The 13,049-nt window shown below is 35.3% G+C and overlaps 1 protein-coding gene across 2 annotated transcripts in view; it reads left to right on the forward strand.

Moving 5' to 3' along the window:
- The first annotated feature begins 256 nt into the window (after window positions 1-256).
- Window positions 257-13,049, forward strand: part of MGAT4C (MGAT4 family member C) — a 614,816-nt gene continuing 602,023 nt past the window's right edge. For both annotated transcript variants that reach the window (XM_084796244.1, XM_084796245.1), the window contains exon 1: window positions 257-503. The gene's annotated coding sequence lies outside the window, so the exon portion shown is untranslated. The remainder of the gene's footprint in view (window positions 504-13,049) is intronic.

Here is a 13,049-nt window from a genome sequence, read left to right on the forward strand (position 1 = left end):
TTGAAGAAAAGCAATAGTGCAAATAAATTCCATGCCAGTAGACAGTTTAAAATACTAGATTTAGCAGCAGTCACATTAGCTTAGATAATGGGAGAATTTTTCTTCATTGAAAATGCTCTCTGTCGCTTAAGAAGAACTTACTGAGGCAGCCTGCCATCTAGCTTTTTCACAGAAAAACAGGCTTGCAGACTGCAGATGAGAGAGTCTGGAGCAGAGACAGTTTTAACTTAGCCATTCCTAATTTATCTCAAGCGTTTTCAATTCATCTTCACTGCTCTGTGCACACAGGAACACCAGATTGCCATCCCCGGGGAACAGAATGCAACCGGGGATCTAGAGAGCTGTCACATTCCAAGAAATATTTAAATTGTGCTGGTTTTCTTCTGGAGAGCTGAGCCCAGGGAGTGAAACTCTCCATCCAGTCGTAGGTTTGCGGGCAATAGATCAGAGGATATTGCCAGGTTCCTAATGGATTATTGTTATCGGGCAGGTTTTCTCTGAAGGTACGTAGTTATTTTCTCAATTCATTACCCTCTCCTATTTATCAAGTAATAAGCTAATGAGCTGGGAATCCAAACCAGCAAATAGAGAAAGATGTTTAGGAGTCAGTATTGACTGAGTAATGGTACTTTATTGCTGCATGCTTCTATGTGAAATAATTGGATTCCTTTACTAAAGATGAGAATATATACTTTGAATTGCGGTGTCAGCACAAAAACAGGCAAAACCAAAACAAAACCGTGCTGCAGGCTGCATTACAATAAGTTCATATTAATTCTCTGGAGGATTTTCCTTTTGTGGCTGCAGCCAATAATGAAGGGAAATACATACTTTGAAAACTTGCTTAAGCCTGTGTATTCTGGAACAGTCATAATATTTTCTCTCTGTCTTGGCAAATACTTTATATCAAATGCTGTTATTAAATGCGTTGTTTGTCATGGATGTTTATGCAGATATATGAATAATAGAAATGTTTAGTGTAAATGAACTCAATTAGAAGTATTTCTGAGAACATGGTAAGGGAACACTTTGTGTTGCTGATCGATATTTGGGAGTTTGAGATAAATGTATTAAAATTAGTTACTATACTCTCAGCCAAAAATATTGTAAAAATTACTGTTTTCTTAGTAAATAAAAATCTTAATGCCTTCCCTTAGGCGGGAAAAGCATTTAGTAAAGTAATATATTAGGTGCTGCCAAACTTCTGAACAATAACAGTGGTAATGAAAGGGGATAAAAGAGCTTTGACCTAAGTGAAATGTAGCTGATTGCAATGATCTATTGCAACAGGAAAGGGTGACTTCTCTCTCTCTGTTTACTAAAGTTAAAGATGTGTGTGTGTGGATAGTGTCACAATCAGTTCTCCATCAGAGAGGAATGACGGTGCAAGGTAGAATGCCTACCCAGAACAATCACAGAGTTTATAAAGCAAGACGAATTTTTAAAAGTACAGTATGAGGAGCTTTTGATACACCTGACATCTTTTGACTGTGTGAATGGGCTCAGTGAAACCTACCATGTTGCCGGTACTTTTCCATGATAAAAATGATTATTAGGCTCTGTGGAATTGCATTCACATTCTTTGTGGGTACAGTATACCAGCTGCTGTATTTGGACAGGAACACAGAGTTTATGTACCCACCCATGGGTTAATCACAGACTTAGAAAAGGAAATGGTGGCTGAGCTTTGTAAGAGCACTGAGGAAAGGTTCTACTTTATTTAGAGCATGAGAGAGAGTGTGTTAGAAAAATAAGAGACATAGAGGAGTGAGTCACAAAATCAGTGACTTTCAGAGCATTCCCCTTATCCTCAGAGGGACTGTAAAGAAAAAAAAAAAAAAGGAAAAGAGTAAAGAGAATAGAATTGCCAAACTCCACTTTAAAGTACTTTCTTTCCTCCATAGGAGGTATTGAAGAACAGAAGCTGAAAGTGAGGTTTTGCTATGGATATTTCCATTTGGCAAGCTGTTCTTCTCTTTTGTGGTACCACTTTCCCCACTTGGTTTCAGTCTGGTTTCTTCACCAATAGTGCAAAGATACAATGTAAATCTATAAAAGAACACTGAAAAAGTCCCAAATGTTTTCCAAATCAATAGCTCATGAACAGGTACAGGATAAGGTGTGTCCATTCTGTTTTAACCAATGACGCTCCTAAAAGTCTCAGTTTCTGTTCTAAAGAAGACTAAGAGAGTTTTTTAGGTAACACATTTGGGTTTTTTTTTTAAGGAGAGTACCAATATATAATAAAATGTAGCTATGTCAACATTGAGCATGAGGAAGATATGTTATGAATTAACTTCAGAACATTATGTGAGTAAAACAAATGTGAAAACCAGCTCCACCTATCAAATTACAATGAAAATTCTTATCACTCTGGCATTATATTAACCTTTCTTACTACAATCATACTGGCACCTTCTGCCTTCCCATAGGATGTATTTACTTACCCTGCTATTTAAATTGGCTCAGCTTCTTGTTCTAGTACTAAAAGTTATTTTATTTCATCTTATGGTGAGTTCATTGCAAAATATATTACTGTAATTTCATTTTATTATTTGCTATTAAATAACATTTATTGAGTGCTGGTGATGTGTTTGCTGCTTCTGAGCAACATGTAGCAAGGAAACATTTAATGCTATTCTCTCCTAAATCAAACAGTTTATTAATATTTCAGGGACTCTAATTGGTACACAGAAAAGGGAGGGGATTAAACTGGATCTTTAGTGGTCTCTTATGTACATACAATGTATGAAATATCTAATATTTAGTCAGTGACTTGCATTGATCTTTATAGATGACACGTGTAGATCATCTGATTAGTTTCAAATTCACCTTAAACTCCATCCCATATGTAAAAGTAGTATAATGAGCAAAATATTGGATTGGGGTTAAATTCAGAGAATTTGATACAGTAAGCAAGTTCTCTAAGTTCCTTGATCTTTTTATACCTCTGACCTCAGTTATATATATGCAATAATGATATCTACTGTTAAGAAATTTGTTTGGAGAGATCACATATTTAAGCAATAAACAATTCAAGCATGGTAAATATGTGATAAATGGTACATATCAAAGGCAATTGTACTATAGCCTTTCATGTAAGGAGCACGTATGCACTGACTGAGTGAAACTTCTTCCACTCCCCATTTTTTCAATAATGCATTGAAGAATGTATGTATGTAATATAATGATCCTATTAAATAAGACATTAATCTTTGAAAGTGGTTTTGTCTTTTGGCAGTAAGGCAATTCTAGATGTGCCCAAAATACTACACATGCAAACATAAAATTAGAAATTTATTAGTGATTGATGCTAGAAGGCATTTTCTATGTAGATATCAAATAGCTAAATTATCAGTCATAACTTATCTTGGAAAATAGATATAACTGTATCTCATTTATCTTGTACACCCTCCCAAAGGACATAACAATAGAGGACAAGAAAATAAATTGTCTAGCTCATGAGACTTTACCCTTTATTTGCATTCTATATTGGTAGAATCTCTACTAGGGACAAGACCTCTGTTCCAGCTGGTCAAGCATACAAAACTACCCCTTAAGGAGCAAAGAAAAACATGAGGACTTCAATTAATCAAAACAGCACCATCTGTATTGAAAAGATGGTGAAATTTTTCCTTTAATTGAAAAAAAAATTCTCCTGATTTGAATTCCCCTGCCTCTATGCTTCTCAATTTCTACCCACCTCCACTCCTATCTGGATACACACACTACCTTTCTCTCACTAGAGAATAGCATTCTAGCAGGTAATTACAAAATAATAAAATAAGATAAAATAAAATTAATATATTAGAATGAGAGAGAGAGAGAGAGAGAGAGAGAGACAGAGAGAGAGAGACAGAGAGAGAGAGACAGAGAGAGACAGAGACAGAGACAGAGAGAGAGAGCAGAAGAATCAGAGACCCATTTTTACACACTCAGGAATCCCAGAAAAACACTCAAAAGGAAGCCATGATATTTATACAGAGGACCTTTTGTGGAACAGTGTAGACCAATTATATGTTACTCTAGTCTCTACTAGTGCATATGAGCTTTTATCCTGTTGATTTATTCAGAGGGCCTTCTTTACTTGGTGTCCTCCATCTCCCTCTGGCTGTTGCCACAACATTCCTTAGACCCCAAGGTAAGGGATTTAATAGAAACACATCCCATTTACTGTTGAGGGTTTCAAGGTCTCAAGGGCTTTTCAGAAATTTTAGCTGTGGGTCTCTGTTATTTTCTATCTGCTGCATAAGTCAGCTTCTCTGTTGATGGCTGGGCAAGACACTAATCTGTAAGTATAGAAGGATATGATTAGGACTCATTTTATTGCTTTTTACATTTACTCAATTATTCTTTTTTGTTTTTTGTTTTCCCCTTTTTTCATTAAATATTTTCTTATCTTTTACATACACATTTATATTATTACACATATATATAGTGAACTACCCACAGCAAGAAGATTGAAGAATGAAACAACCAGGAATTATATAAATGTTACATTCTTAGTGTTTTGGCTATTTGTATTTGGCAGCCTTGAAGAAAACATCTTTCCTTTCTTGGTGTGTATAAAATTCTGAATGTAAATCAATATCTATCATATCTCATTATTATCAACTTAAAACATCTCTCTATACCTAAAAACATCTTAACCCCTAAAAAACTAAGCTTAATTTTAAAATTAAACTGTCTGGTCTTCAACCCCATCAGAGACTTGAGAAGGAACAATATTATAGTAGTAGTATTTGGTTTTATGTCATGGGGCTATCTTTTCTTCACTGGTTCTTGGTCACCCAAGTAGTGTCCAGTATGGGACACTTTTCATGGAGTAACTGTAGTCAAATCGGACATTGAGTGGTCACTCCCAGAAGCTTTGTGTCACCATTGCCCTAGCATACCTTTCAGACAGGACATCAATATTAATCAAAGGGTTTGTGGCGGTTTTGTCACTTACATTTCTCTTTTGTAGTGTGAAGAAGAATTTCCTGTACCAAACAGTAGAATGTAAGGGCAAAGGCTCTATGTAGGCATCAGCTAGACTTCTCCATATTCAATGAGTTGTTTGGTGTTATCTTCAACAATGGAGACTCATTGTCAGTCGGCCTTGCTCAAGATCAACCTATAGTCTTAGCAACAGCCTGGGCTGTTTGAGGATTCCCATTGCACCCCTTTGGCCAATGAATCAATTAGGTGTAATCCAATCCAAGTACTGGAAACTTTTTATGATGACAAAATATGTCTAGTTGGGGCACTGTCTCCACATCAAATGGTGATGGCATTTAGATTGCCATAATATATGTATATATTTTAGAAAGCCTCTACTATATTAAGTTTCCTTAGTTCTCTTTGAATGGCCCTTAAATTTGAGTGGCTTTTCCCTCCTGTTCACCACTTGATCCTCCTGTTCTACGCCCTCCCCAATACATCTCTAACTGTTTTATTTACTTTTCCTAACAAGATCTATCTGTTCACCCTAGTCCTTAACTGTATACCTAACCTCTGTGGGTCTATGGATTATAGATTGGTTATCATTGGCTTAAGAACTAGTATCCATATATAAGTGTATGCATACCATACTTGCCTTTATGGTTTTGGGTATATCACTCAGGGTAATTATTTCTTGTTCCATCCACTTACCTGCAAGTTTCACTATATCATTTTTAACAGCTTAATAATATTCCATTGTGTTAATGTACCACATTTTTATACATTCATTTATTGTGGGACATCTAGATTAGCTTTAATTTCTACATATTATGAATAGAGCTGTAATTGATATGGTTAAACATATCTCTATGGTAGGATGATGTGCGCTTTGTGTATATGCATAAGAGTGATGTAGTTGGACCTTGAAGTTCACTGATACTCATTTTCCTGAGGAACTGTACACTTATTTCCATAGTATCTGTACACATCTGTCCTCCTACCAGCAGTAGATGAATTTCACTGGTTTTATTGATCTTAGCCATTCTGAAGAGAGTAAGATAAAATTTCAAAATAATTTTGATTTGCATTTTGCTGATGGTGAGGAATGTTGAACGTTTCTTTAAGTTTTTCACACTTGAATTATTCTGTTTAGAATGTTCTGTTTAGATATGTAACCCATTTTAAAATTATTTTTGTATATCTAGTATATTAATTAATATATTTTATATATTAACCCTCTAGAGGATATGTAATTGTTAAACATCTTTGTCCTATTCTGTAGGCTGCTGGTATGTCCGAATGACAATGTCCCTGGCTGTGTATCAGTCTCTCAGTTTCATGTGTCTTAATGAGAGTAGATCTGTGAAATCTCAAGGTTCAATTTAGCCAGATGTTGATCTAGACTGACTTAAAATCTTCACAAAACCAATATCCATGGTAGAAACTGCTTTGACTTTGGTCTCAGAATTACTGCAAACGGGTTTCTGATTTTCTCAGGAACATTATATACTCAGAATTTATGGAAATTTACTGAGTATTCTGTTATGTAGAGAGGCAAGGTAGCCTGCTCCTTGTTACTGGAATTTTGTAGTTGAAGCACCAAGACAATTATTTGCAAGGATAATTGCAGAGAATTTTAGACTATATTCTAACTCTGTTGGGGTTTGGTCATCAATGTGTCATACACTGGCAGGATTGTTTTAATTTTTGTTTTCAGTCCTGTTGGTCACTATTACCAATCTTAATTTAAATTGCAAATGCCTACCAGATCACTAATCATCGAACAATTTATACATGTAACCTCACTCCCATAAACATCCTTTAAAGTTGTATATTATTTCTTCCTGACTCTCAACTTTAGAAATTTTCATCAATTTTGACAAGATTACAATCTATGCTCTATATTCAATTCAGTGTCCTAATTTGTTCCCACGTCTATACAAGGTGGTTAGCGGATAAATACCCATAGAATGATTTATCATTAACAACAAGATTTGCCAAACCATTTTTGTTCTGTTCAGGTCACTACTAAAAATGCTCACGGTTATCACAGCTGGTGCCATCACCGTGCCCGTTTGAGGTGTGCCCTCGTCTTGAGTTGTTTTGACTCATTTTCATTTATCGACTTCCAATAGGTTCTGAGATCTCACATATTTATTTATCCCATTTCTGCTAACTCCGGGCAGATGCTTCAATAGCTTCACTCAACATCTTCAATACAAACAGAATTTTAAACTGATTGACTTGGTCACCAGTACCTCAAGGTAAATTTTCCTTCAGCAGTACTTCTTTGTTTGTGGTTGGTTTTATTTTTGATGTATGCTTTGCAAGCAAGGTAGGTATTCAACTGCTGATGAAAGATAAGAGGAAATGTGGTATACAAAAGGCAGAATATGGGGCTGGACAGATGGCACAGAGGGTAAGACCACTGACTGCTCTTCCAGAGGTCCTGAGTTCAATTCCCAGCAACGTTGTGGTATCTCACAACCATCTATGATGTGATCCTTTGCCCTCTTCTGGCCTGCAGGTAGAACTCTGTATACATAATAATAAATAAATAAATATTTTTTTTAAAAAAGCAGAACACAGTTCATCTTTTAAAAGGGAATTAAATCATTTGAAACAACAAGAATTAAACCTATATGGTATGATGTGCTGTGAAATAACAACCAAATATGTAGTAGGAAAACAAAAATTTCAGATTATTGGCTCTATCAATTTGTGAATAATGGCAACTAAATTTTAAAGAGGAAACAACTGCGTGTTTATCATGCATCTCTTCCTCAGTTTTCTATAACAGCAGTCAGTATTTACTTTCAGTACGAGGATGAGTTACTCTAACTAAGCAAGTGAAGGACTTGTTTGAGCAGTAAATCCTAAAAAATGAATTATGTTTACACAGATACAGACAAGAAAACCCTTATTTCAAGGACCTGAACGTGACGATATTTGTAGGTAACATCTTTAATGGAGCAATTACAAGGTAGTGTCCTCTCCTGTAAGACTATAGTCCTTATTATCAGAGGGTGTTTGGAGAGATTAACACACTGATAAAATTAATTGACCACCTAGTGTGAGGGGAAGAACCTGTGAGCCAGGGAGAGGCTTCAGCAAACAGCCCAGGAGATGCTGTGAACTTGACCTTTGTTTTAGAACCTTGACAGCGCAGTCTGTATATAAAGTCTTATCCGAGAAGAATTTAACTAATATGTCTATCATTTCAGGACCTTAAATTTTAACCAAAAGAGAGCCTTGAGTTTCCAGATAAGAGCACAGATTTTTTTTTTTTTTTGCAAAAGTCAATACTAGTTTCAATCCTGAAAAAAGTATCAATCTCTTTCTTCCAAAAAAAAAAAAAAGTCAATAAATGAGATACATTTGCTGTGTTTATCTAATCACAGATTCTCATCCCATCTTAAAAGGGACATTGAAAGTGAGGTCGCAAGTGCTGCAAAACTGAAAAATAGCGTGTGCCTCTCAAACACACTCCAAAGGGTGAAAAATGATAAGATCACTTGAGGGTTTTCTTTCTTATGTGAATCTCATCAGCGATCTACATAGTATTTTTTCTTGTCTCTACTTTATAGATATAGGAACTGAGGCATCAAGAGATAAAACAGTGGCCTCTTAGTTTTCTGCAGCAGGAAGCTAGGAGGTAGAGCCTGTGTATAACACTTAATCAATACACTATAAAAGAATCTAAGCTACAGCATGATTTTTAAAATTACATTAAGAATATCAGTGATAATTTTACTGAAATGTACTGGGATATAGATCAATGGGAAAAAGAAAAATCACTTGTTTATTTTTTCAAATTATTTTATTTTTGTACATATACACTTATATTGTCATACATATAGTATACATTACAATATACGATAGGGGGATTTCCTCCCCCTGTATATGCTCATAGGGTATCAAGTCTCTTCTTGGTAACCTGCTGTCCTTCTTCTGAGTGCCACCAGGTCTCCCCCTCCAGGGGACATGGTCAAAGGTGAGGAACCAGAGTATGTGAGAAAGTCATATCCCACTCTCCACTCAAGTGTGGAGATTGTTCTGTCCATTGGCTAGATCTGGGTAGGGGTTTAAGGTTTACCGCCTGTATTGTCCTTGGCTGGTGCCTTAGTTTGAGTGGGACCCCTGAGCCCAAATCTGCCTATCATAATGTTCTACTTGTAGGCTTCTAGGACCCTCTGGATCCTTCTACTTTGCCATTCTCCCATGCTTCTCTCATCTAGAGTCCCACTAGAATGTCCTCCCCTCTGTCGCAGTTTCCTGGTAAGTGAAGGCTTTCGTGGGACATGCCCGTTGGGCTAATATGCAGATATAAGTGAGCATATACCATTTGAGTCTTTCTGCTTCTGGGTTAACTCACTCATTATGATCATTTCTAGCTCAATCCATTTATCCACAAATTTCGGGAATTCCTTGTTTTTAATAGCTGAATAGTATTCCATAGTGTATATGTACCACAGTTTCTTTATCCATTCTTCTATTGAGGGACACTTAGGCTGTTTCCATGTTCTGGCTATTATGAATAAGGTTGCTACGAACATGGTTGAGCAAATTTTCTTGTTGTGTGCTGGAGCATCTTCTGGGTATATTCCAAGGAGTGGAATAGCTGGGTCTTGAGGAAGCCCTATTCCCATTTTTCTGAGATAGCACCAGATAGATTTCCAAAGTGGTTGTACTAGTTCACATTCCTACCAGCAATGAAGGAGTGTTCCTCTCTCCCCACATCCTCGCCAGCATGTGGTGTCTCTTGAATTTTTGATCTTAGCCATTCTGATGGGTGTAAGATGGAATCTCAGCGTTGTTTTGATTTGCATTTCCCTGATGATTAAGGAGGTTGAGCATTTCTTTAAGTGTTTCTCAGCCATTTGATATTCCTCTGTTGAGAATTCTCTGTTTAGGGGAGGGGAATAAGGGGAAAATGGGAGGGAGGGAAGAATGGGAGGAGACAAGGGATGGGATAACCATTGAGATGTAACAAGAATAAATTAATAAAGGAGAAAAAATAAAAAAATAAAAAATATGTTTTCAATAAAAAGATAAATATAAAAAAAACAATATACAATAGATTACCTATGGCAAGAAGAACTGTGACACAATCAGGAATTATATAAATGTTACATTCTTAGTGTTTTGGCTTTTTGTATTTGACAGCCTTGAAGAAGACATCTTTCCTTTCTTGGTGCATCTAAATTTCTGAATGTGAATCAATCTCCATCACATATTGTCATTATCAACTTAGAAAACCTATTTAGACCTAAAAAGCTTCATTGTAAAGTTAAGCTACCTGGTCTTCAACTCCTTCAGAGACTTTAGAAGGAGTAAACTTGATTATCTGAATATGCCTGGAGTGCAGGTTAGTAGCTTTCCAAATGAAAAGATGACAGAGACAATTTTCTACCTGAATAGTCACCCAAAACTCTCTATAACATTGGAACATCTTTTTCAGCCTTCTGGCCCAATGTATCTGCACTTGTTTATTTTTAATCCATTTTTATAATAAAATATAATGTATGACAGTACCATATTAATACTATCACTGTTCTTTTCTCCTGAAGGATAGAATATTTTAGGACATCATGCTCAAAATATTTTATAATGGCTGCATATGAATGTAAAGTTAGTTTGATTATACAATACCTAATGAACAAAGAGCTATGAACATGGAATTTCAGAAGTATTATCTTTAGTTTTTATGTAAATATCACTGCTATAATAATTTGTGCTAACTGGGGAAATGGTCTATTGAATAGGCTAACATAATTTTAAGATGCTGTTATTTCTTCTCATTATAACACAATTAAATTCGAATAGAAGAATAATTTTTGAAAGAGTATGTTTGAATTAAAACCACCAGGTGGCAATTCTGTTTTATATTTAACAAGCATATGATATTGTGTGAATTCCTGGGTTGCTCTTTTGAAGTTACGCCAGTATCTGAGATGCCTTCAATAGGCTTTATGGAACTTTGCTATAGTTTTTAGCTGATTGTAAATGTAGTAGATTCCCCATGACAGGAAAGTAGGCCAGCACTACCCAGTGAGGTGAATGTACTTGACCTATTTCATACATTGTTTTATCTCTTCAATTACAGAACAGAATACACTTCTGTTTTAATCTAAGACCAAACATATGATCATTTTTAAGAAATCTATTGGCCATTTGCTAAAATTAAACAATATTAACACACATTCTTACTTGTTCCATCCAAAATTTACCTATGTTTTCTATTGTGTAATTAAAATATATGTTCCTATTTAAAAACCTTAATAAAAACAGGGTTACGGTAAATATTGTTTGAAAAATTGTTACCAAAGGCTTTTTTAAAATATCAGATTTTAAGAGATTTCTACATGTTATCCTATATTCCAAAGTCTAATAATTTCTTAATTATTTTCATTTCAACAGATGAGTAACTATGCTGTATTTGGCTTAGAAATTATTATCAATGTATTTTAGATTTAATTTTTCTTAAGCCTGCCTTAATTTGATCTGTGGATAATACGGGCATGTCTATGAGTGGTAGTTGCCTTTTTTTTTTTTCAAGGATATTCCACAGAAATTTACAAAAAAAAATCCGTAGTATAAGGGGAAATACTGAGAAGATGGAGAAGTGCCCTCTTGCACTACCAACTGCATCCTAGTGTGTAGAACTATATCACTCAGTCTCCTGCGGGTTGTAGTGCATTTCTCTATTCAGCTCTGTCTATTTGTGTTATTCCTAAAAAGATAATTCAAGCTTAATAAAAACATATTCCCGAGAGTATTTTTTTAAAATCTCTTTTGGAAAGAAAAGAAGAGTCCAAGATTTGGCATATTCCACAAGTAATAGAAATCTTTATGAGAATAAGTGCATTTTATATGTGGCAATTATAAATAGCATTGTAAAATCTGGGAATAAGGCCGAGTCCTATGGGCTATCATTGAGGGTGAATTGGAATAGAAACTGAGAATAAAGCTGAAACCTGGAAAATGGCTATCCATAAAATGGTCAGAGGATTTATACCTTCTCACATTCTCTATTCATTGTGAGACTCTTGTAGTTGTATTAATTCAAGGAACATTTTGTTTGCTATTGCCATTTGAATGATGTCAAACATTTGGGAAATACCCTCATAGACTTGGCTGCTACATGATATGGACATAATTTCTCCATCATTACAGTGGTGAACTTGTCATTAGCCACCTCAGGAAGTTGTCTTATAATTTGAGAACACTAGAGCAACTGATCCAGTAGAGACCGGAGATGAAAGTATATGTGTCTACCTGTAGTAAGTCACATTACAAGAGATAATAATAATGATGAGGTGCGATGTGACAGGGCATAGTACAGGAATTGGTAAGTCATCATTTTCCAAGTATTCTAAAACCTGACTGCCATTGGAGGTGATGGTACAATTCTAAAAAATAATTAATTAGTAATTAATATGTAGATTGGAGATATATGGAAGGTGGATACTTGGTTTGGCACATCAATAACACATAGACAGAGTATGATACACATATCTTAGAATAAAGTCCAAATATGAGAAAGCTACAGAAAGTATACACTGACAAGAAAGGATAGTAAGTTTCAGGTTCGCAGTTGACTGCAGGTCCACTAATGAATAAACAATCAACATTGGTACTGGTGTGACTGATACATCAATATGCAATTGTTATGTGCACTTCAGTGTTACTCTGTAACTTTAAATTTGAGGAATAAACTACCTTAATATTTATGAAAGGATTTTTTAAAGTTTCTTTTACAATGTTATTTTTTTCAAATCACAAAACATAGCTCTCAATACGCATATGTGTATGGCTTGTAATTAACCTTATTTTTTTGTTTCTAATAGCGCTGTCTTTAGGTAAGACAAACAAACAAAAGTTGACAAGTGATTGGGTGCTGCTATTATAATGCAACCTTAAGGTCTTTTCAAGCTCTGTGATGTAAGAGACAAGTCAGAATTCAGAAAAGAACACAATCAATTTTCCTTCTCTACCATAAGCAACAATCATTGCATGCCAAACTTAAAGAACAAAAAATCGACTTCGTACAAAACATTATTAGTGCCAAAAGAATTACAGCAGCCCTTTGTCTTTTTATGAGGGTCAGTGAAATAATTTCTAAC

The sequence above is a fragment of the Acomys minous genome (assembly GCF_964271855.1).
Source record: "Acomys minous genome assembly, chromosome: 9".
NCBI classification, from domain to species: domain Eukaryota; kingdom Metazoa; phylum Chordata; class Mammalia; order Rodentia; family Muridae; genus Acomys; species Acomys minous.